General features: G+C 44.4%; 1 long non-coding RNA gene across 2 annotated transcripts in view; it reads right to left on the bottom strand.

Annotated features, from left to right (window-relative positions):
- Nucleotides 1–23,618, bottom strand: part of LOC118350466 (uncharacterized) — a 145,649-nt gene that overhangs the window by 103,555 nt on the left and 18,476 nt on the right. For both annotated transcript variants that reach the window (XR_007408524.1, XR_004804320.2), the window contains exons 2-6: nt 18,660–18,849; nt 17,996–18,187; nt 16,665–16,753; nt 13,497–13,638; nt 5,421–5,543 (exon numbers count right to left, since the gene is read on the bottom strand). This is a non-coding gene — a long non-coding RNA (uncharacterized LOC118350466). The remainder of the gene's footprint in view (nt 1–5,420; nt 5,544–13,496; nt 13,639–16,664; nt 16,754–17,995; nt 18,188–18,659; nt 18,850–23,618) is intronic.

Here is a 23,618-nt window from a genome sequence, read left to right as displayed (position 1 = left end):
CCAATGCTAAGCTGAATTGAGAAGAAGAAAAACAAAATACAAATCAATAGATATATACATTGAAATAGATCATCTAGATCTATATGTCTCAAGAAGAAATACCCCAAAATAGCTTAAACGTTTTTTTAACCTTGCAGATAAAATTAAGACTACCTTATTGTCTTTTAAACTTTTTTGTGGTTTCCTAATTTTCTTCAATGAACATACATTTTTAAAAGACTTTATTTATTTGAGAGAGAGAGCATGAGCTGGGGGCAGAGGGAGAAGCAGGCTCCATGAGGAGCAGGGAGCCCCACTCGGGACTCAATCCCAGGACCCCGGGATCATGAGCTGAGCCAAAGTTAGACCTACCAACTGAGTCACCCAGGCGCCCCAACATACATGTTCTTCAGAGGAAAAAAATTTTAATTACTAATAAGGTCTGAAAAGAGGAAATAAAGAGAAAATCCCTAAAAGCGCATGATGGGTTTCCTAAAGGAAATGAAGAGGAAAGTCAACCAGAACTTCCCTAACAAGAGAGCTATCATAAATGAAAATTAGTCACTAAAAAAGTTCCAGAAATTTTGCCAGGGCTCTTTGAAAATAGGAGAAATCTTAATTCTTTCTGCTTAGGAATAGGAAATAGATCCCCTTACAGCTCCCAGACTTGCCATCTTAACCATATATCAGAGCCAAAGCTGGCCTTGTGGGGCCTTGAAAATTGATTAACATTAAGAGGTTGGACTGTCTTCAGAAGACTATAAAAAGCCAAAGATAGCTTTCGCAGCATGTTTTAGGTGACATTCCAGGATGGAAAACCTTAGGAGGAAATGGCTGCTTTAACAAAGGTCTTGAGGACTGCCATTTATGTCTGTGTCAAGTCATAAAACAAACAGAACCTTCTTTCAGAGCACATTCTTGCAGCCCTAAACCACCGCCCACGGGGGCCTCTGAGTTCTTTGTGCCCCAGTCACCCTAGGGAGGTAAAATCATGTCATTGTACTTGTAATTGTAGGTTCTTCCTTGTGTTAGAGAGAAGCTCAGGAGCGTTTCCAGGGTCCAAAAATATATTGTGGCAAGATGGGGATTGTGCCCAACCTCTTGCACGGCAAGATGCTATTTCCTGGGGTCCTATTTTACATTTATTTGTTTCCCTTTTGTCTGACTGGAGAATTTACGAAACAGTTGAGACTTACATACAACCTGTCCCTATGTGGTTACTTAATGGGATCTGAGATTTTTCAAGTCTACTAGGGGACTGAAGGAAGGAAAACCTTCCATGTAAAAATATAAATATATTTTTTCAAATGTTAAAGCATCGCCAGAACTCAAAACCCAACAAAAGGAACAAATACAGTGATCCCAAAAAAGATGCCAGTGATTTAACGATACAACAAAGCCCAAGTCCTCACAGCAGATCTTGAACTAGATGGATTCAGATTTTCAACAGACATAGTAAGTACCCACTAGGAACCAAGCATCATGTTCTTGCTAGGAATACAGTGCCTTCTGAGCCTTGCGAGAGGAAGTAGGACAGTCTGGTGTGGAAGAGACAAAGCTTGTCTATCCCAGTACCTCCAAGGCAAGGCCTCCAAGAATGTCCAGGGTCCAGTGAGAAAGACAATGGGCAGTTGGAACATGCAGCAGAGGTGAGGATCCTTTATCCCTGGGATAACTAGAGACACCTGCATGGTGACAGAGCCAAATCTAGAAGATAAGAATTTCAACAGGCAAAACCATAGGGGAGGGCCAATGAAAGGCAAAGAAAGAGAAGTCTGAGGGTAAATGAAAGAACGAGGGACATGACACCTTCTGGTCTTAGATTCTATTTACTAGGTCATCACTACTCTGAAGCTGCTCATCTGGCCAAGGAGACTCCATGAGCTAGAACATTTTTTAAATAAAAAGAAGCCTTTCCTTTGACATGGAAGCTGATGGGAGTGAAGCAGGAAGGGCAAAGGAATATCAGGAGAGAGTTGGGAGATGAAGGGGGGCCAAAGGCCTTTTCTTAATTAAACAGTTGAGTGAAGGAGGGCTCCTTTGCTCGTTCGCCTTCTAGCTGCCCTCATGATCCATCCTGGTCACTAACCTTTCAGCCCAGGCTGCTTTTTAGACAGTCTCGGTAACTTGGTGGCAAAAAACAGACACTGGGGGAATTACGTCTGATACAAGCATTTCCAAACTAGACATAAATTAATTACCTGTGATTCCCCATACCCCAGGCGATGTTTGCAAACAGATAAAGGATATCAAGAAGCCCTTTCAAGGTGCTGGAGAACAGAAGCTACCTGTAATCCTGGAAAATTAGTATTAGTCCCCTCAAGTTTGGCTACAAACTAGAGAGGAAGTCATTACACCCTTGCAATTTTCTCAGACACCTGCCAAACCACTCAACAATGGACGTCCTTTCTGGTTAACCACAGGGAAGGCAGTATTGGTGGGGGGTGAGGGGTGGGAGGGCATTAACAGGACCAGATTCTGGCTCCACTTCAACCCCGAGGGAATGGTGCTCCCTCTGGGAAATCCCTGATGGCATCACTGTACCTGCTGTGTCTACCATCAGTGGGGAAAGCCTGGCCCAACCCCGAGCCACGGGTCCTCCGGCCACACCAGGTTTCCTGTAGGCAGGAGAGACCAAAGAGTGATGCTTTCTTTGTAAAGCACCTTAAAATCCTCTGATGAAAGGATCAATTACACATTCAGACTGCAGAAAATTGTGCAATTGTTAAAGAGGACGAAGGAGCTTTATCAATGCTAACAAAGGAAGATCTCCAAAATATGGCACTGGGCACAGAAAGCAAGTTACAGAGCAGACATGCATGCTATGTGTCTATATAAAATACACATATATTCTTGCAAATACATGGGCAGTTTCTGGAATTATATAAAAGAAATATTCTACTTCTGGAAGTAGGAGAGTGCTTTCCTTTTATATTCTTTTATACTACTTTTATAATAAAAAATAGTTTTGAAGACTTTTCTGAATTGATGAAAGAGGCCAAGAAAAACTATTATATATATAATGTCCCGATGCTAACGAAGGCTAAAAAGTATTATCTTCTTACTTTGATCTTTCTAGCCTGATACACATTTCTGTATAAATACTGTGTCTTTGCCAGGCTTATTATGGTGCTGCTTCTGTTTAATGGAGTTTATTTTATTTTTTGTCTTGTTTAATGGAGCTTAAGCTCCATAGTGAAATCTAATGAAATGTGAGCGTATGTTTAATACATTTATGGTGAGAGACATAAATATGTCTAAACACCAAACAAATCTATAGCTAATACACTCACACTTCATCCAAAGGTTTTTTAGAGTTAGTTTGGCCCGTTTATCACCCTTTTGCTCTTTGGAACAGCTCTCACCTGACCTCATGGGATCATGGTGAGGTTGTCTATCATGTTGCCCCAGTTGTCCTCCTGCTAAAAAGAGGAGCTCGCAATCCTGGCTGGCCTATCAGGGTACCCCATTCTTCCAGCCACAACTATTTGTTCAGGGATAGACAAGTGTCTTAAGCTGGACCATCAGTATCTTCTCTAAGATTTGACATGTGGGGGCAGCCCCCGTGGGTCAATGGTTTAGCGCCGCCTTCAGCCCAGGGCGTGATCCTGGAGACATGGGATCCAGTCCTGTGTCAGGCTCCCTGCGTGGAACCTGCTTCTCCCTCTGCCTGTGTCTCTGCCTCTCTCTCTCTCTCTCTCTCTCTCTCTCTCTGTGTGTCTCATGAATAAATAAATAAAACCTCAAAAAAATAAAAAAGAATCAAATGACAAATCATTAAAAAAAAAAAAAAAGATTTGACCCATAGGTACTAAAACAGATATGTTGCCTCTCTTACTCTTGGATCTTGAGCTGTAAAGACCATAAAGGCTTGAATAAAGCCAGGCAGAGGTAAACAGAGCTGAAAATAGAGTGAAGGCATCACTTCAGTTCATGGATCCAGCAACATCTGAAGTCACAATGATCTCTGCTTGGACTTCACATTTATATGAATCAATAAATTCCTCCTTGCGGCTTAGGCTGGATTTTCTTACCTTTCTCCCTTGCACTCTAAAGGGTCCTAGCTAATTAATATCATCATTTTCTCAGTGAAGGTTTAACAAGCCAGTCCGTGACCGTGACTATCTGCCACATTCAAAATCCAAAATTCAAGTTTATATTCTAATATTCTGAATGTCATTGTTAGGTAGGATATCCTATTTATTCTTCAGGAAAAAGAGGTACAAGGAGTTCTCTATATGGAATTTCTCCCAAGGTCATACAATTCATCAGAAGTCAACTCCAGAGCAAAAATAATTTCCCAGATCTTTAAAAAAAAAACTTCATTCTATGTCAAAAGCAAAGGAGAAAGCTATCTGCAACATCTGCTAAGGAAAGGAGAAGGGAGATGGCTTCTGTCTGAAGATGTCTTAGTCCAGGGGACCGCAGGGACCAAAATAAACCAACTTCGAATTCCTCAATTTCCCAAAAGCCGAGCTCGATCAGACTAATCTTGCTGATTTCTTGTCCTAAAAGAAACTCAACAACTGATGTATGTAGAAGGTGTGCAGGATCCAAGTCAGTGTTTTTTATTCTACTTATCTTCAAATCAATTAGGTAGAGGACTCCAAAGCTTTCATACTGTTTGCCTTAAGCACTATTTGGTAGTGTAAATGAAAGCCCTTATGAAGAGAGTTCACAACAATTCTGCTTTCTCAGGGCACCTGGGTGGCTCAGCAGTTAAACATTTGCCTTTGGCTCGGGTCATGATCCTGGGGTCCTGGGATTGAGTCCTACATCGGGCTCTCTGCATGGAGCCTGCTTCTCCCTCTGCCTATGTCTCTGCCTCCCTCTCTGTGTCTCTCATGAATAAATAAATAAAAACTTTAAAAAAGATTCTGCTTTCTCAGTGAGAAGTAAAATAAAAGCCTGATGAGGATCACAGGAAAACCCCAGTGTAAAATAAGTTAAACTCTTTGTGGCAGGAAAATGGTAAACAAGAAAGGAAATCCATAAACGAAACTTTTCAGTGCAAATGGTAGACCTAGGAGGAGAAGGCAAGAACCCTGTATACAGAGATTTCCTCTGAGGCCAGGCATGTGGCACAGCCAGGATTCCCCAGAAGTGTGCCCTGCTCAGAAATTCTGCAATCACAGCTAATAAAAGCCTATGCCACTTCATGGGACTGAGGTGTGAGTCCTGATCAGGGCACATAAGATCTCTGAGCCTCAATTTCTTCACCTGTAAATGAAGGGATTGTACTACATGGCCTCTGACCTTCTCTCACGACATACAAATAATACTGTTTATAGTTTCTCACCCTGAGCTTCAGAGATTTTATATATTTAAAAAGGAAAATTTTTATTTTTAGTCTATAGGCAAGCTCTACAGTGTGAAAATGTTAAGGAACTGAATTGTTGACTTATTTTTTTCCATTACGTGCAAAAAGCATGAATACTTACCCCAAGATACATCAAAGGAGATCAACTGATCATGTGCAAAAAACAGGGACCAAGGAAGCTGCATCCTGAAGTGAAATTCATATTCTCCTTTCTTTGCAATGCATCGTATGTGTACGAAATTGGCTAAAGTAGAAGAAAAACAGAGGCATGCATATTATCACTGCTGTTTATGACAGTGAAGATTAGAAACTACCTAAATATCTTACAACTTGGGTTAAACTCATTAAGTAACTTGCACAATAAAAATTAATCACCAATTAAGATCACATTTAGAAGAATATGTCCCCTTGGGGCACCTGGGTGGCTCAGCGGTTGAGTGTCTGCCTTTGGCTCAGGGTGTGATCCCAGGGTCCCGGGATTGAGTCCCACATCAGACTCCCTGTAGGGAGCCTGATTCTCCCTCTGCCTATGTTTCTGTCTCTCTCATGAATAAATAAATAAAATAAAAATATTTTTTAAAAAAGAATATTTACCCTGAGAAAACTCCTATAGAATATTGCTATATTTTTAAAGTAAGTTAAAAATATAGACAGTATAAACATATCATATATATATGTACATATATATGTATCATTGTTTATCTCTAATGGTGGAATTACAGATGACTTTTATTTCCTTCTTTATATCATTATACATTTCCAAATTTCCTAAAATGAAAATATATAATCTTTGTCAACAGGGAGGAAATGTTATTTTTTAAAAGACAAACTTTTGCTTGACTCCAAATCATATATTTTCCCCCCGGAATAAAAGAATATTCCCTTCCTTCTATTCTAGCATAGAGTAAGCTGTTTGTGGTACCAGGAATCTCTTTGGAGAGATGGCCAAATTAAAACTTGGGAGCATCTGGTTGCAATAGTTGAGTCAAGAAGGTCTCTGAAAACCCAGCAGCTATAAAGTAAAAGACTGACAAATTTTACTCTATAAATATTAAAATTTACCGATGGTAAATACTGTAAATGAAGCCAAAGACTTAATCAATATGATAGCCAATGATCTGATTTCTTTAATATATAAAAAGCATTTGCATCCATAGGAAAAAGTCCAACATTCTGATAGGAGTGGGCAAAGGACATGAACCATCTGGTCATTAAATTCGAATAGCTTTATTCACATGAAAAAGAATAAGCCTCACTCCAAATTTAAAAGATGTGAATTAAGGGTGCCCCAGTGACTCAGGCAGCTAAGCATCTGCCTTCCACTCAGGTCATGACCTCCAGGTCCTGGGATGGAGTCCCACATGGGCCTTCCTGGTCAGCAGGAACCTGCTTCTCTCTCTCTCTCTCTCCCTTTCCCCCTCTCCACCACTCATTCTCTCTCGAATAAACAAATAAAATCTTAAAAAAAAAAAAAAAAAAGATGTAGGGCACCTGGGTGGGCAGTTAAGTGACTGCCTTCAGCCTGGGTTATGATCCCAGAGTCCTGGGATCCAGCCTGCATTTGCTTCTCCCTCTCCCTCTGCGGCTCTCCCTGCTTGTGCTCTCTCACACTCTCTCTCTCTCCGTCAAATAAATGGATAAAATCTTTAAAAAAAAAAAAAAAGATGCAAGCTAAAACATTGACATGGTAATCTTTCACATTGCGAATATATTTTTTTTAAGATTTCTTTATTTATTCATGAGAGACACAGAGAGAGAGAGAGAGAGAGAGGCAGAGACACAAGCAGAGAGCAGCAGGCTGCATGCAGGGAGCCGACGTGGGACGTGGGACTCCATCCCGGGTCTCCAGGATCACACCCTGGGCTGAAGGCGGCACTAACTGCTGAGCCACCTGGGCTGCCCATTGCAAATATTTTAAAAGCTCAACATACCTATTGTTAACAAGGTGGGAGATGCGGAGTAGTCACTGAGGAGAGTATGATTTGGTTGTACCCTTAACTGGCAAGGTCTGTAAAATTAAAAATGTTGGTAGGCCTGAGTTGGTTGAGTGTCTGCCTTTGTTTGGTTCAGGTCGTGATCCTGGGGCCCTGGGATCGAGTCCCATGTCGGGCTCCTGCATGGAGCCTGCTTCTCCCTCTGCCTGTGTCTCTGCCTCTCTCTCTCTCTCTCTCTCTCTCTCTCTCTCTCTCTCGAATAAATAAATAAAATCTTAAAAAAATAATAAATAAAGGAGATACCCTGTGTCCTGGCAGGGCCACCACCGGTCCCCGGCCCCCTGCACGACCCCCGTCTGCTGCCCTGCGCAGGGGCCCGCGCGCCGGCGCTCACCTGGGCTGCGCTGGGCCTGGGGGAGCGCCCGCCGCCGCCGCCGCCGCCGCTCCCGAGCGCCCCTGCCCGGCCCGGGCGCGCATCCGCGGGGCCACAGTGCGACCCAGCGGAGCGCGGGGAAACTGCGCCCGACGGCCACCCCGCGGCCGGTGCGCCGACCCCGCCGCAGACCCCTGCCCCCTGAGGCCGCGAGGCGGGCGGGGGTGGGCGGGGGGACGCGCGCGCCCTTCGCAGGTGCAGGTGGAGGTGCAGGTGCAGGTGCAGGTGCAGGTGCAGGGAGTCCACCTGTTTGCCAAGACAGCGTCGCCAAGCGGCACAAGCCCTTCTTAGGCTGGCACGTCACCCCCACTGTCGGCGAGCATCAACTTGCAGCGAAGTTGTGATTTCAGACCCGGGGGGTGGGGGGTGGGGGGATTTAGAATTCCAGACAACTGGTGATGGATGAAGTCGGAGGAAGAAACTGTCAGTTTTCATCACTCTAGTGATCCAGTAAGGTCTCTGGAGAGGGGCACCCGGGGGCTCAGGGGTTGGGCATCTGCCTTCAGCTCAGGGCCTGATCCTGGGGTCCTGGGACCGAGCTCCGCATCAGGCTCCCTGCATGGAGCCTGCTTCTCCCTCTGCCTGTGTCTCTGCCTCTCTCTCGGTGTCTCTCATGAATAAATAAACAAATATTATTTAGAAAAAGAAAAACTCTTGGGCAGCCCGGGTGGCTCAGCGGTTTAGTGCCGCCTTCGGCCCAGGGTGTGATCCTGGAGACCCGGGATCGAGTCCCACGTCGGGCTCCCTGCATGGAGCCTTCTTCTCCCTCTGTCTCTGCCTGTGTGTGTGTGTGTGTGTGTGTGTGTGTGTGTCTTTCATGAATAAATACATAAAACCTTTAAAAAAAAAAAAAAAAAAAAACCTCTGGATAGCTCAACCGAAATGCCACCTGCTTCCTGAAGTCAGCCACTGCGTAAGTGAAGGTGTCCCCTTGCTCACTGTGCGATTCCCTCCGCGGTGAATCAGATCCGCACATCATCTCCTTTACTGGACCCTGCAAGCTCTCGGGTCAGAGGCCAGATCTTACTCATCTGTACTAGGAGGAGGCGAAAAGGCAGAAACCGTGGAGATGGCAGGAATCAGAAAGAAATCAGAAGAAAGAGTCTGTGTCATGACAGCAGCACGGACATGCCAATTTTATCTGTCATTTTAAGTAGTGGATGGAACAGCGAATCGCCATATACTATGCAGAGCCTTGATCCAGTAGGCCAGCATTTCTCAACGGTCACCCCTTGCACATTAGTTTCAGGCCATATTCATAACCATTTAATTTGAATATCGGGTAACTCTGAATATATATACAAGGGGGAAACACCTCAAAAAACAAAGTTGAGGATTCTGGGAGGTTTTTCTAGCCAACTTGAAAATGATAAATGTTTTGGCAACAGACAAGAGAGTCAAATGTCTGTGTATAGGATTTAACTCACTCATTTAATCACACATAAAAGTTTAAATCACACATGTAAAATAGTAAGTTGATTTTATAATATTGCTTTTTTCCCCCACTGTCCCATTTTATGAAGAAATTTTATTTAAACTAGTACTTTGGGGCAGCCGGGGTGGCTCAGCGGTTTAGTGCCTGCCTTCGGCCCAGGGCGTAATCCTGGAGATCCAGGATCAAGTCCCACATCAGGCTCCCTGCATGGAGCCTGCTTCTCCCTCTGCCTGTGTCTCTGCCTCTTTTTCTCTCTCTCTCTGTCTCTCATGAATAAATAAATTTAAAAATCTAAAAATAAAAATAAAAAAATTAACTCATACTTTGAGTCTTGCAGTATCTCGGTCACCCCAAGAAGCATTCTTATAGTATCTAACACACTTTTATTTATGTGCAGCATCTTTTTAAACCGTGTACAGCATTATTCTTGGACATTTTTAGTCACAAGCCATAATTATATGAATTTGGGGGGGAGGTTAAAGATTTTATCTATTTATTTGAGAGAGAGGGAGACAGAGCATGAGCAGGGGGAAGAGGGAGGGGGAGAAGCAGGCTCCCTGCAGGGAGCCGATGTGGAGCTCCATCCCAGGATCCTGGGGTCACCACCTGAGCCAAAGGCAGAGGCTTAACCAAGTGATCTACCCAATTCAGGGTTTGTTTGTTTTTTTTCGAATTTTTGCTAGAGCAAAGGAAAGATTTGTGATGTCATCAATATATTCATTCGCTGTATTGCTTTTTAATCACTACTTATTTACATATACACCCAACACTTGCATCAGGAGGTCGTCGGGAGGAGTGTAGCCGCGCAGAACAGGATCTGGCTGCTGAAGCAGGAAGGTATTTGTGACAGTACCGTCTAACTTCCAGAACCACTGAAGTCGGGGGGTGGCAAGAAACCAACTCCAGGCTGAACCTCCAGGAAGGATTCCAAAGCCACAGCAGGGGACTGGCCGGAGAACAAGAAGGCACCAGCAGCATCGTGCCACCTCCGCCGCCATCAGGCACCTGCCAGCTGCACTGAGATGCTGCCGCTGCCTGCACCTCGGCCACCGCCCACAAGCCAACGTGATCGCCCTGTTCTGAAATCAAGTCCCATGCAGGGGACTCTGAAAGTTGTAGCCTAAAGCGCATCCACAGTTCTCACTGCGAGAGGTTCTAGGGGAAAATCCTTCTCAGGCTTCCGGTAGCAGCTGGCTCCTTAGCGTCCTAGGCTTGTGCACATATCACTCCAGTCTCTGCCTCGTCTCCGCATCGTCTCTGTTCTGTGTCTCTTTTCTTCCATCTATCTCAAATTTTCCTCTCTTTTTTTTTAAATACTTTTTTTAAAGATCTTATTTACTTATTCATGAGAGCACAGAGAGAGAGAGGCAGAGACACAGGCAGAAGGAGAAGCAGGTTCTCCTGCAGGGAGCCTGATGTGGGACTCGATCCTGGGACCCCGGGATCATGACCTGAGCCACAAGCAGATGCTCAACTGCTGAACCAACCAGGTGTCCCTTAAATTTTCCTCTCTTAAAAAAAAAAAAAATTTTCCTCTCTTGCATAGACACTTGTCATTGGATTCAGAGCCCACTTGGAGAATTCAGGGTGATCTCACCTCATGATCCATAACTTAATTACACCTGCAAAGTCTCTTTTTCCACATAAGATAAGATCCATAGTTTCCAGGGATTTGATGCAGACGTAGGGGCGGGGGCAAGGAATGCACCATGCCACCCACTGCAGCAGGTGAATTTAGAAAATGCTGGATGAAACAAATTAAACCGGCTTCCTTCTGCAGGATTTTGTAAAGCCTTTCACTTGCTAATGTGCAGTGTGAACCTCCTAGAGCAAGATGCACTATGCAATGATTCTCAAATTTGTTTGACCAAAGGGGCACCTGGGGGCTCAGTTGGCTGACTGTCTGCCTTCAGTTCAGGTCATGATCTCAGGGTCCTGGGATAGAGCCCTGTGTTGGGTTCCCTGCTCAGCAGGGAGCCTGCTTCTTCCTCTCCCTCTGCTGTTCTCCCTGCTTGTGCTCACTCTCTCTCTCAAATAAATAAATAACATCTTTTTTTGTTTGTTTGTTTGTTTGTTTGTTTGACCATGAAATCCTATTCACAGATGTGATGTTCCACAGAACACACTCTAGCACAGACTTATAATTTACCTTCTGGGTAGGTCCTCAGAAAGAATTGCAGTAAGGATCAGAGAAGCCGAAAATAAGTGACTACACAGCTGAAGGTTCTGAGGATTTGGCAAGAGCAGCTCTTCTAAACTGTGACCATGCATCACCGCTAAAGATCATCACAGCCATAAGATGAAATGAAATAAAGATTCATGTCCAATTATTAGACTGCCTCCTACCAGATTCTGTTTTGGTTCAGGATAAAGTACAAACTCCCAGTCCTTTTGAACCAGAGCCTCTGTCAGCCTTCTCACACCTTCCTGCCGTACATTCATCTTTGCTCCAGCCAATCCCATCTCCTCGCTGAATTTCCTCCTGCCACAACTTCACTCTGAAAAATGTCTTCCCCCTACGTCTCACCTATTAACACAGGTTCAAAGCAGGTTCATTTCAAGTAATACACTCAGTGAAAGCCTCCCTGGTCACCCCAGCAGAAGGGCTCTCTCTCTCTCTGTACTTGGCCTGTACTTGTCAAGTGCTCATTGTAGAGTTCTTTGCCTGTGGGTTATTATCTTAATCACCTGGTTAGCATAACACTGATGGGGAGGGCAGCCCAGGTGGCTCATCAATTTAGTGGCACCTTCAGCCCAGGGCCTGCTCCTAGAGACCTGGGATCGAGTCCTGTGTCAGGCTCCCTGCATGGAGCCTGCTTCTCCTTATGCCTGTGTCTCTACCTCTCTCTCTCTATCTCTCTCTATCTCTCTCTCTCTCTCTGTCTGTGTGTGTGTCTCATGACTAAATAAATAAAACCTTAAAAAAAAAAAAACACACTGATGGGCAGGATCATGATTTAGACCTCTTCCTGGGTGTTCTAGCACAGTGTCTTTCACAGAATAGATGCTCAAAAAATTTTTCTTCAGGGACTAAACAAATAATCAAATGAATCTTCTCAGAAACTACATGTGTAGATGTAAAAGTGCTATCCAGATTCCCCCAGCCCACTTCATCTCCTAGATGAGAGTAAACTGGAGCCAGAAACCGGCCCAGGTAAAAGGGCTAGAGATTCACCCAATTAGCAGTGGTAGATGGTGGACCCAAAGGCTGATGGCTCGAGAACCTGGGTTAGGCAGAGTTTTCTGTTGTCTTAATGATTTAAAACAAAGCAACAGACCAAAAAGAGCTGAAAGCAAGTACTCAGATACACGTGCATGTGTAGAGGCAGGTCCATACCAGCACTGGTCACAACAGCCAAAAGGTGGGGAACACCTTCAAATGTCCATCAGTGAGTGAATGGATAAGTGAACTGTGATACATACATATAAAGGAATACTATGCAGCCACAAAAAGGAATGAAATCGTGATATATGCTATAAAGTGGATGACCTTCAAAAAAATGCTGAGTGAGGGTCACCCAGGTGGCTCAGTCCATTGAGTGTCTTGCCTTCAGCTCAGGTCATGGTCTCAGGGTCCTGGGATCAAGCCTCACATCAGGCTCCCTGCTCAGCGAGGAGGTTGCTTCTCCCTCTCCCTCTGCCCTTCCTCCCCAATCATGCTCTCTCTTTCTCTCTCAAGTAAATAAGTAAAACCTTCTTTAAAATGATGAGAGAAAGAAGCCAGACACAAAAGGTCACATATTGTATGATTTCATTTATATGAAACATCCAGACTATGTAAATCCGTAGAGACAGAATGCAGACTGGTGGTTGCTAGGGCGAGGGGGAAAGGAAGTATAGGGTTTCCTTTTGGGGTAATGATAATGATTTGGAACTAGACAGAGTTGATGGTTACACAACATTTTGAATGTACTAAATGTTACTGGATCGTTCACTTTGAAATGATTTTCTTATGTGAACTTCAATTTTTTAAAAAATCTGCATAGTATATAAGCAAACCTCTGGGGTACATGGGCAGAATCATAGGGCTCCCAGGAGCACTGTTTTAAAGCCCAGTTTAAAACAGTCATATGTTGTTGGTGCACCTGGGTGGCTCAGTCAGTTCAACATCTACCTTCAGCTCAGGTCATGATCCTGGGGTCCTGGGATCGAGCCCCAAGTCGGGCTTCCTACTCAGCAGAGAGTCTGCTTCTCCCTCTGCCCTTCTCTCTCTCTCTCTCTCTCTCTCTCAAATGAATAAAATCTTTTTGAAATATACTATGTTGAAATAACATTTTAACAATTCTTCTTCACTAAAAGAGAAAACAATGAGTAAAACTGACCTTTTGGATGGCATAACAAGTGATGCCAAGGAAAATTTCTGTTACAGAATAATGTTAAAAATATATTACTCACGTGGGGCGCCTGGGTGGTTCACTCGGTTAAGCATGGAACTCTTGATTCTGACTCAGGTCATGGTCTCAGGGTCGTGAGATTGAGCCTCAAGTCGGGTTCTGCACTCAGAGGGGAGTCTGCTTGAGATTCTCTCTCTCTCTCTCTAAAATAATAAATTAATCTTTTTATACGTATGTATGCAATTATATATGTATATAATTATCATAACTGTTATTTCTTTATGGTAAATGGTCACAAAAGCAAATGACTGTGTCTGGGGTTAGTCTGTAGCTATTATTTTAAGCATTAACTATTAGAAACTTGCACCTAAAAAAATAAATAAATAAAATAAATGAAATAGAAAAAGCAGAGCAACAACACAGGTGAACGTGCCCTTGTGCGAAGCTGTGCCCATGAGGCCTGAATGTGGCCAGTGTAAGCCTCGGCTCTGCCCCAGGAGCACATGGCCCTCGTCTGTCTTGTTCCTCACTTATCTCCAGGGTCTCTAACAGTGGCAGGTACATGTATCTGTTCACTGAGCTTCTTAGAGAAATCTGGACTTCTAAGCCAAACCAGAAAGTAAATGAACACCAAGATCAGAAGAGTCAGGGCCTTGTGTTCAGGACCTGGATTCTGCTGAAAGAGACTTAGGGGAGGCCAGTGTCCTACACACACTGAGGCTATTGTGCCAGCACATCCTAGAGGCACCATTCCATCAGCTTCCCTCAGACCAATGCTAATGAGCCAGGAAACAAGAGGTCCCAGAAGAAGACACATGGAGTTAAACCTTCCTTGTGTCAGCCCTGGGCGCACACCTTCTTTGGTCACAGAGGGTTGCACCCCCGCCCATGCTCTTATCATACTCTGATGTATCGGCTACTTACACCTTCCTGGCTACCAGCTGTGGTTCCCACTACAACCACCGAATTTGGGGACTGGACTTTGGACTGGCTCCTCAGGTCACAACCATGCCTAGTTAAGGCTGATCCTTTGGATTTAGTGACCTAGGCACTGGCCTCACCCAGGCTCAAATCCGGCCACCCCAAACTCCAATCTTGGTGTTTCTCATGGACTCCCCACTTCTGTTAAGACGCACCTCAGCCCCAGGGTAGTCATGCCAAAGATACACACTTCATGCAGTCCCCACCCCCTCCACGCCAAGGAGTAAAACAGATTAGTATTCAGTTTTCTCAATAAAGAAGCATAAGTTAAAAATGTGGTTGCAAGTAAAGAGTCAGAATGGACTGTGTGATCACACAGCTTGAATCCAGCTAAATGAACAGAAGGCAATGATCTTTCTCTCCTGCAGATGACAATCACTCCCTGCTTTCTTCCTGTAAATCCCCCCACCATGGTCCCCCTCTTTGGCAGCCCCTCAATCTCTTATCTCCTGGTGTTCAGAGAGAGCTTTCTCTTTTGCATATGTCTCTCATTGCTTTCCATTTCTCTTTCTTCTCTCTCTTTCATCCTTTTCTAACAAGTACATAAAACTGCTTAAAATAAATACTGTAGGTTGTCTTATGTACTGAATTTTTTCATTCAATTTGGAGTCCTAAGGAAAGCATTTGTCAAAATTTACAGAGATGATGTCCTATAAATTTTTCCTATAAAACTGATGTTTCCATACTCTAGCTAAACACTCTTTTTAATGTTTACCTCTTGGACTATGGTGTTTATTATGGGTTGGACTGGATCTCTCAAAAGGATATGTTGACATCCTAACCCTTGGTACCCGTGAAAGTGACCTTACCTGGAAATAGGGTCTCAGCAAGTGAAATCAAGCTTTAAGGCAAGGTCATTTGGAGTAGTTTGGATCCTCAATACAGTATGAGTGATGGCCTCATAAGAGAGAAAAGTCACAAAGACAGACACAGAGGAAAAAGACAGCTGCCCAACAATGGAGGCAGATTGGAGTGGTGCATTTAGAAGCCAAGGAGCAGCAAGGATTGTCAATAAATACCAGAAGCCAGAAGAGGCAAGGAAGCTTTCTCCACTACAGGTGTCAGGAGTGCACTTGCATTTGACATTTCTATCTTCCAGACAATATGAAACAATAAATTTCTCTTCTTCTAAGCCAGCAAGTTTGTAGTACTTTGTTATAGCATTCACAGGAAACTAATACAGTTTCTCTCAAAAGCATTCAGTTGTTGTTTTGGTTTCATTTTGTTTTCTTCAAATGCTTGGGGCTTCTTCGATTATTCTTATTATTGACCCTGGTTATCCATTCTTGATTTATCTAATTTTAAGGTCAAGGAAGTGGATTATTTACATACCTTCGAAAGAAATGTAACTAGGGGCACCTGGGTGGCTCAGTCAGTTAAGTGCCTGCCTTCAGCTCAGGTCATGATCTCGGGGTCCTGGGATCCAGCCCTGCATTCCTGTTCAGCACTGAGTCTTCTTCTCCCTCTCTCAGTGCCCCTTCCACTGCTTGTGCTCTCTCTCACTCTCTCTCTCTCCCAAATAAACAAATAAAATCTTAAAAAAGAAATGTAACTAAAATCTGTTGTAAGTTGATCTTATTTTCATTTTATGTGTATGCTCAGCAGCAATGAGCATATCTAGTACTTGGGCCACAGCTTATAAATGTCATTCCCCATAAGGATCCTTTGATAAAATCCTGACTCCAAGTCTGGAGTAGGGAAAACACAAGTGAGCCTGCAACATTTTGTTGCACCAGAAAGCAAGGCAATGCTCAAAGACTAACCAAAGACATGCCAAAAGTCTGTAGGGGGCACCCTGAAAGGGCTCCTGCTACCCAAGTGTGGTGCAACTTGAGCAGCAAATAGAATAATGGAGTAATGATGATAATGGATTATAACACAATGAAATGTTCTTGAAAAATAATGTGGTCCACGATGATACTCAAGAGAAAGAAAGAAATTTTCCTTACAGAGGAATGTCAACTAGTAAATATGGAAGGAGTGATACAGGATTAAAAAATGACCTCTTTGCTGGGTGCCTGGGTGGCTCATTTGGTTAAGTGGCCAACTCCTGATTTCAGCTTAGGTCATGATCTCAGGGTCATGTGATAGAGCCCCACCTCAGACTCCATGCTGGGCGTGCTGGAGTCTGCTTAAGATTTTCTCTCTCTGGGGCACCTGGCTGACCTGTTGGTTGGGCATTGGACTCAGTTTTTGTTCAGGTTGCCATCTCTGGGCCATGGGATTGAACCCCGAGTCAGCACCTTACCTGATGAGGAGTCTGCTTGAGATTCTCTGCCTCTCCCTCGCCCACTGCCCCTCCTGCAACTCAGGCACACACACTCACTCTCTCTCTCTCTGGAAAAAAAAAAAAAAAAAGACTGCTTTGCAAACTGTGATGTAATCATCATTTCGAGCAATGACTAAAACTACAAGGAGCAGTATACTCACATGGACTCAAAGTGTCACTGCACAGAGGATTTATTAAAAAGGGGGAAATGGAGGGATACTGGGGACGTCTCACTAACAGGAAGATAACTGAGTGACCACACATTATGCGCCTATTAGTATGATGCAAAAAGAGACACACAATTTCACATATGTAGTTTTTTTGCCTTAAATTTTCTCCAAAGAGGGCAGCCCGGGTGGCTCAGCAGTTTAGCACCGCTTTTAGCCCAGGGCCTGATCCTGGAGACTTGGGATCAAGTCCCACGTCAGGCTCCCTGCATGGAGCCTGCTTCTCCCTCTGCCTGTGTCTCTGCCTCTCTCTCTCTGTGTCTCTCATGAATAAATAAATAAAATCTTTAAATAAATACATAAATAAATAAATAATAAATTCTCTCCAAGGAGGAAACAATCTGATTGATACAGAGTATGACACATTCTACACAACTGACCTGGTCTCTTCAAAACCCCAGTGTCATGAGAAAGGGAGGTGGGCAACTATTCTTTTTTTTTTTTTTAAGATTTTATTTATTTATTCATGAGAGACACACAGAGAGGCAGAGACACAGGGAGAAGCAGACTCCCTGCAGGGAGCCCGATGTGGGACTCCATCCTAGGACCCCGGGATCATGACCTGAGCCAAAGGCAGATGCTCAACTACTGAGCCACTCAAGGGTCCCAGTGGGCAACTATTCTATAAAGACCAATTACATAGTAATGAAATATAATGCTTGAATCATGATTGATATCACATTGAAAAAAATACTCATAAAAAGACATTTGTGGGGAAGTTAAATACAAGCTATAAATAATAGTTATTGTTAATTTTCTTAAGTGTGATCATGGTATTATGGCTACACAGGGGAAATGTCACGATTCTCGAAAGAGGCATGCTAGAGTGTCACAACATCTACAACATTCAAGTGTTAACAACCGGTAAATCTAGGTGAAGGATGGGTAGGTGTAAATTACATTATCCTCCAATTTTCCTGTAGAAAAATGTAGGAGGTGGAGACTTGAATATGGTCTCAATGGTTTTCTCATTCCCTGCATGATCCTGGACCGTAAAGCATTCCCCATGTCTTTGTAAATTATCTTTTGTTTTAAATGTCTTCTACTCTGACCCTCCGGAAGCACTTGAGGTTGAATACACACCTGTTCCAAGCAAAGCATTGTTTCCACTGCCCGAAAGCGTGCAGGGCTTTCCTCCTCACAGCTGTACGTACCACTGGGAGTACTTTTCTGCTTCGGCACCTCACATGTTTGTCATTTTCGCATGGATGTGTGCAGCTTGAAGAATCTGTCACTGTCTTTTTGGGACTTAAAGATGAATCGTTCTCCCAGTCTCTAAAGAAAGAGATACCATATGACTTCCTCATTGCTGTAGAGCAAGAGGGGGCCACTCCCAGAGCCCTCTGCCCAGACCACTGGTGGATTCTAGGGGTGGCTTCTGAAGTTTCTAGCAGATGCCAAATGTCTTGGGAACACCACGGGGCTGAAAACACGAGACTCCCCTTGGAAAGTCCTTCCACCTCTTAGGGTTTCGGTTTCTTCATGAGTGAAAGGGAATGGTTGGAAAGAATGCATTTAAAAGTTCCCCTGAAACTCTAACAGTTTATCATCCAAGTCCCCCCTTCCTGGAACGTATCTATTGTCACAGCCCAGGAGGCAAAGCCGAGGGTGGTGAGTCCTCCTCCTTGAGAACAGTCCTCAAATTCTTGGATGCTCTCACAGTGAAGTTGCACGCTTAGCTCTTCTCCCAGCAAACCAGAAACATTTTTTAAGACCTAGCCCACCAGCACACCTGGCCTATACTTACCTTCCTTCTGAAAACAAATGTGTCAGTTGGCAACTGGTGAAGCCTCAGAAGAAGAATTAAATCCATATGTCTGTAGCATGCTACATAAAGACCATCAAAGGAGGACACTCTGTGCGGAATATGGTTATCCACTTCCTTTATTCTCCAAAGCTGAAAGTTGTCTGTTAGCTATAGGCCCCCTTGGAAAATTCTGACAGGGCAAAAGGAAAGAAGATGATGGAATATAGGGCAGAAACTGTAGAGGAAATCCATAAACTTTCATCCAGGGTGTGACCAGGGGAGGATAAAGAAGATGAAAAGTTTAAGAAATCGGTAATAAATGCAGAAGAAAAAACATGTTAGAAAATGATGTCCTGGAGACTGATTCATCCCCACACTCAGCTCAACACCCTTATGCTTCAATGGCATTTTCTATCCTGTTCACTTTTATAATAGGTAAGGATGCAAAAACATTCCAACTACATCCTTCCCTGGTTGACCATTCAAGCCAAGCAGGGGTCTGCAAAACTGTGATAGTTCAGTCAAGAAGAATCCATTGCATTTTTATGATTAACTATGGAGGATTAAGGTTTTTTTTATTTATTCATGAGAGACAGAGAGAGCGGCAGAGACACAGGTAGAGGGAGAAGCAGGCAGCCTGAGGGGCGCCGGATGCGGGACTCGATCCCAGGACCACGGGATCACGACCTGAGCCAAAGGCAGATGCTTAACCACTGAACCACCCAGCCGCCCAACTCTAGAGTTTAAATGTGGCTAGCAACAAAGCCCAGAAATGGGCCTGTCCTACCTTGAGGGGACACAGGCCAAACCAAACCCTCCTGTCTTTTGCATGACTTTTGCAAGAATGCATTTAAACAAAGTAAAAAGAAAAAGATTCCCTTTTAAAGGAAAAAACGTAGTCTGCAGGAAACCCTTGACTTCCATAACTGAGAGCCCAGGTGATTTAGTGGTACCGTTTACATATTTTCCTAATTAAATTAGATTGATCATTCATTGCTTATTTAACAAATTTGCCGCAGTCAGTGTATTTGTAGGAACGACAAGTTTAGGTGCTTTAGAGAACTAAATAGCAGTCTGCTGGGGAGAGTTCCCACAGAAGTCAAGGTAAAGACCACTTCTCTTGAATATTTATTGTGAGCTGTATTTGTGCAAGTAATTTGTTTTGTTTATTCTTTTATCCTCTATCTCTTCCATTCAAATGGAAATTCCATAAAGATGGGAACCAAAGGGATCCCTGGGTGGTTCAGCAGTCGAGCGCCTGCCTTTGGCCCAGAGCATGATCCTGGAGTCCCAGGATCGAGTCGGGCATCGGTCTCCTTGCATGAAGCCTGCTTCTCTCTCTGCCTATGTCTTTGCCTCTCTCTCTCTGTGTATCTCATGAATAAATAAATAAAATATTTATTTAAAAAAAGATGGAAGATATCTGTGTTTTTCATGATTTAAACTCCAGTCCATGTAACTCATAACGCAAATGCAATAAGTAAAGAAGGAAGATATCTATAATGTTTGTAATCAGAAGACAAAAAAAAGAAAAAAAGCCTGGTATGGTTCCCCATTAATTCATATCTTTTTTCTTTCTTTTTTTTTTTTTTATAAAATCTCAGCAGATTTTTTTTTTAACAGGGATTTTCTTTATGTGGGATCTTGACATAGATCCCACAGCCCATCTCATTAAGGTCATTCCTGAATATTTTGTGAGCTTTGTTTCTAAAAACAGACTATCTCTACTTTCTCTCCCTCCCATTATATTTCAGAGCCCACCAATGCTGGTATGTGGGATAGCTTCTGATTTGAGTATATCTATCCTGCTTGCAGCCAACACGCTAAACTCTCTTATTAAATCCACGAGTTGGGGTTCATTTTGTTTGATTCTCTTAGCAGGCTAAGTATAAAATCATTATCATCTGCAAATAATAAAATTTTGTCTTTGCCTATCCAATGATCTAAATCTTGTTTCTGTTTCATCTTTAATTGCACTAGCTGCAAACGGGGAGAGACATGAAATGATCGTGGTAGTGGTGGGTGTTCTATAATCCATTCCTGGTTCTAATGAGAAGTCTCTGATGTTTCCCCGTTCTGATTTTCACAACTGGAGCCCAGCAACCCCTCGTGTGCTCACTTCCTTTAATTTTACTCTTCTTACAGACCACTTAAAATAATCCTAATGTAATAATGTAAGTCTTAATAACATCAGGGTGGTTACCTCTCAAAGAAGTTTCCTTTCTGCCCCCTAAGCCACAGTGTAAGGACATTCTTTTGCCTCTGTTAAACACACACAGGAGGTGTAGCATGTCCAGTCATGCCACCCCTGGGATTCCAGGCTTTGGAGGGTGGAGGGCAGCGCTGATGCCCCAAGGGGTCCAGCACAGCAGCACCACTTGCAGCTAGGGCAGTTTCTGCAGCTCTGGGAACGCCAGGAGCTCACCCCCTTGGCTAACGTGCACATTCTCAGGCTGGCAGCATACAGATAGTAACTGTGTGTTTGTCCTAATCAGCCTAAGAAACAAAAAGAGCATTGAAATGATACAAAAAGAATTCCTTCTGCTCCTGCCCCAGACAATGATGCTGGTGACTCTGGGTCTTTCCTTGGTACACCCACTCGGCTGCGATTGAGCAGATTCTTTTTTTGTCCTTTCTGCTTGCTTCAAAGCAGATTGAGACTGGAAGCCATTTTAGAGCTTGCGGGGAGACACTGGCCTTCTCTGGTCCCACACGTCCTCCATCCTGTAGGCCTCTCCTCCTTTTCAGAATGAAACTCTTCCACTAGCTGCCTCCAGGTGATGAGGACCATGGACACAAATACAGAGGACTACATCAGCAGGTGCAAGGGCATCAGGACCTCGGTATCTGGACCTGATGTGCCACCTGGACAAGGAGGGGTGCCCTAGAGAACCGCATCCTCCAACAGGCCTTCATCCAAGCTCTGGTGCTGTCAGAGCAGCCGTAGGAGAAGATTGGTGTCGTTTCCACCACTCTACAGATCCAAGACTATACCCCTCAGAGAGCCATTATGGGGAGGAGACCTGACAGGTGGTTGACAACAGCAGTTATATTTCCCCTTCTACCAACCTTTGCACCAGCTCTACTGCCAAACCACCCCAGCCCAAGTCTGAGTAACCTAGAACCTTCCTCCCCCCCTTCCTAGCTCCCTCCATGGCACCCTGTTTAGGAGGGGGAGAGGCAAGAGTACATATGCTCTTGGATTGGGGGCAGGAAGGAGGCTGCCTTTGTTCACCCCACCCCACTTCTGCTCCTGCTCCTTGCACCCCTCAGTGAAAGTCTCCAGCAAATGGCTGGCTCATGCTATATTCTAGAGCCAACCCTAATCCCAGCTGTTGTAATGTTTGTCCTCAATCCATGTCTCACTGCCTATTTAGCTTCATTCCAGTCCCCAGCCCTGACCAGCACCTACTCCTAATGCCCAGCTCAGCAATCCAAGCCGTGGCCGTACACTGATACTAGTAATCGTAGCTAGCACATACAAGCTAACACACACACACATATACACATATGTTTAATCTTTACAGCAATCCTCTGAACTAGGTACTATTATTATCCCCCCTTTACAGATGAGAAAACTGAGACTGAGGCCTTGTAACCCAAGGCCACATAGGTTAGAAATAGCAGAGCTGAGATTTGAACCCAGGATCTGCAGTTCTAACCTCTGAGCTCGTGCCAACACTGAAAGTTCTAGCCTGCTGTCCCTAGTCCAGCCTCAGCTCTACCTCCAGACTCTCCAGCTCTGGTAGCAGCCTGACTGAGCTCCTTGATAATACAGCTGAGCCCCATGGCCTGCCACTCTCAAGTCAGAAGGCAGGGTATGCCCGCCCCGTGCCCCTCACAGGCTCTCACCCTTTCCCCTCCTACGGACAACACAGCCCAAGTCAATGAGGGGTCGATACTGAGCCAGGCCAGGGTGGTCAGCTCATGGAAGCCCAAGGGAGCCCAGGCATCAAAGCGTCCCAGTTGCTAATGAAAATGAGTTCCAGACATCCAAGACATGACCATGGCCCTCAGGCCCACCTTCCAGAACTGCGGAGGACGCCATCCCATCAAAAGCATTCCTGTGTCTGGAATTGCCTGTGAAACCCAAGGAGTGGGCAGCGGAAGAAGGCAGCGGTGGGAGCACTGGAGGCCTGAGGGTGAGAAAGTCCACAGGAAGGAGGCCTTCCCTTCCGCCCGCAAGGAGCAGCCGTGGAAACCGCAGGTGCCACTGTGCTGGGACCCGGGGCGCTGGCTTCTCCGAGCTGGGTGCCAGTAACCCCAGCCGCCGTTCTGCAACCTCCTGGACTGAATTCTGCTGTCCTGCTTCATGTGGCTCGGCCGGCGAGGAGGTCTAACCTTAGCCACACACCGACTCAGCATCTCTCAGCCCCGTCCTGTCCCTACCCCATCCCCATGGATCCCCATCCCCATCCCCATGCTTCTAGCCACCTCCCCAAGCACTTCCTAAGGTAGTCATCATTATTAATAATCAGATGTACAATTTGTTCAGAATCTATAGCAATCAAGCTAAGTCATTTATTTCTTTTTAAGATTTTATTTATTTATTCATGAGAGACACCGAGAGAGAGGCAGAGACACAGACAGAGGGAGAAGCAGGCTCCATGCAGGGAGCCCGACGTGGGACTCAATCTCAGGACTCCAGGATCACGCCCTGGGCCGAAGGCAGATGCTCAACCACTGAGCCACCCAGGGATCCCCAAGCTAAGTCACTTAGTCCTTATAGTCATAAGCTCCTTTGGTTCTTTGAGGTAGCTATTTTACCCATTTTACAGATGGGGAAACTAAATCCTAAACTCTATTGCCTTGGGGCAAGCAACTGACATTTCACTTTCAGAGGGCTGGTATAACCAAGATTAAGAAAACATCTCTTATTGAGATCAAGGTGATTTTACTTTTGGAATTGCTAGGAGGGCAAAACAAAATATAGCAGCTGGTTTCTCTGGCTTTTGAGAC

This window comes from Canis lupus, chromosome 36, assembly GCF_003254725.2.
Source record: "Canis lupus dingo isolate Sandy chromosome 36, ASM325472v2, whole genome shotgun sequence".
In the NCBI taxonomy this organism is placed as follows: domain Eukaryota; kingdom Metazoa; phylum Chordata; class Mammalia; order Carnivora; family Canidae; genus Canis; species Canis lupus.
This window is presented reverse-complemented; position numbering and strand designations above follow the sequence as displayed.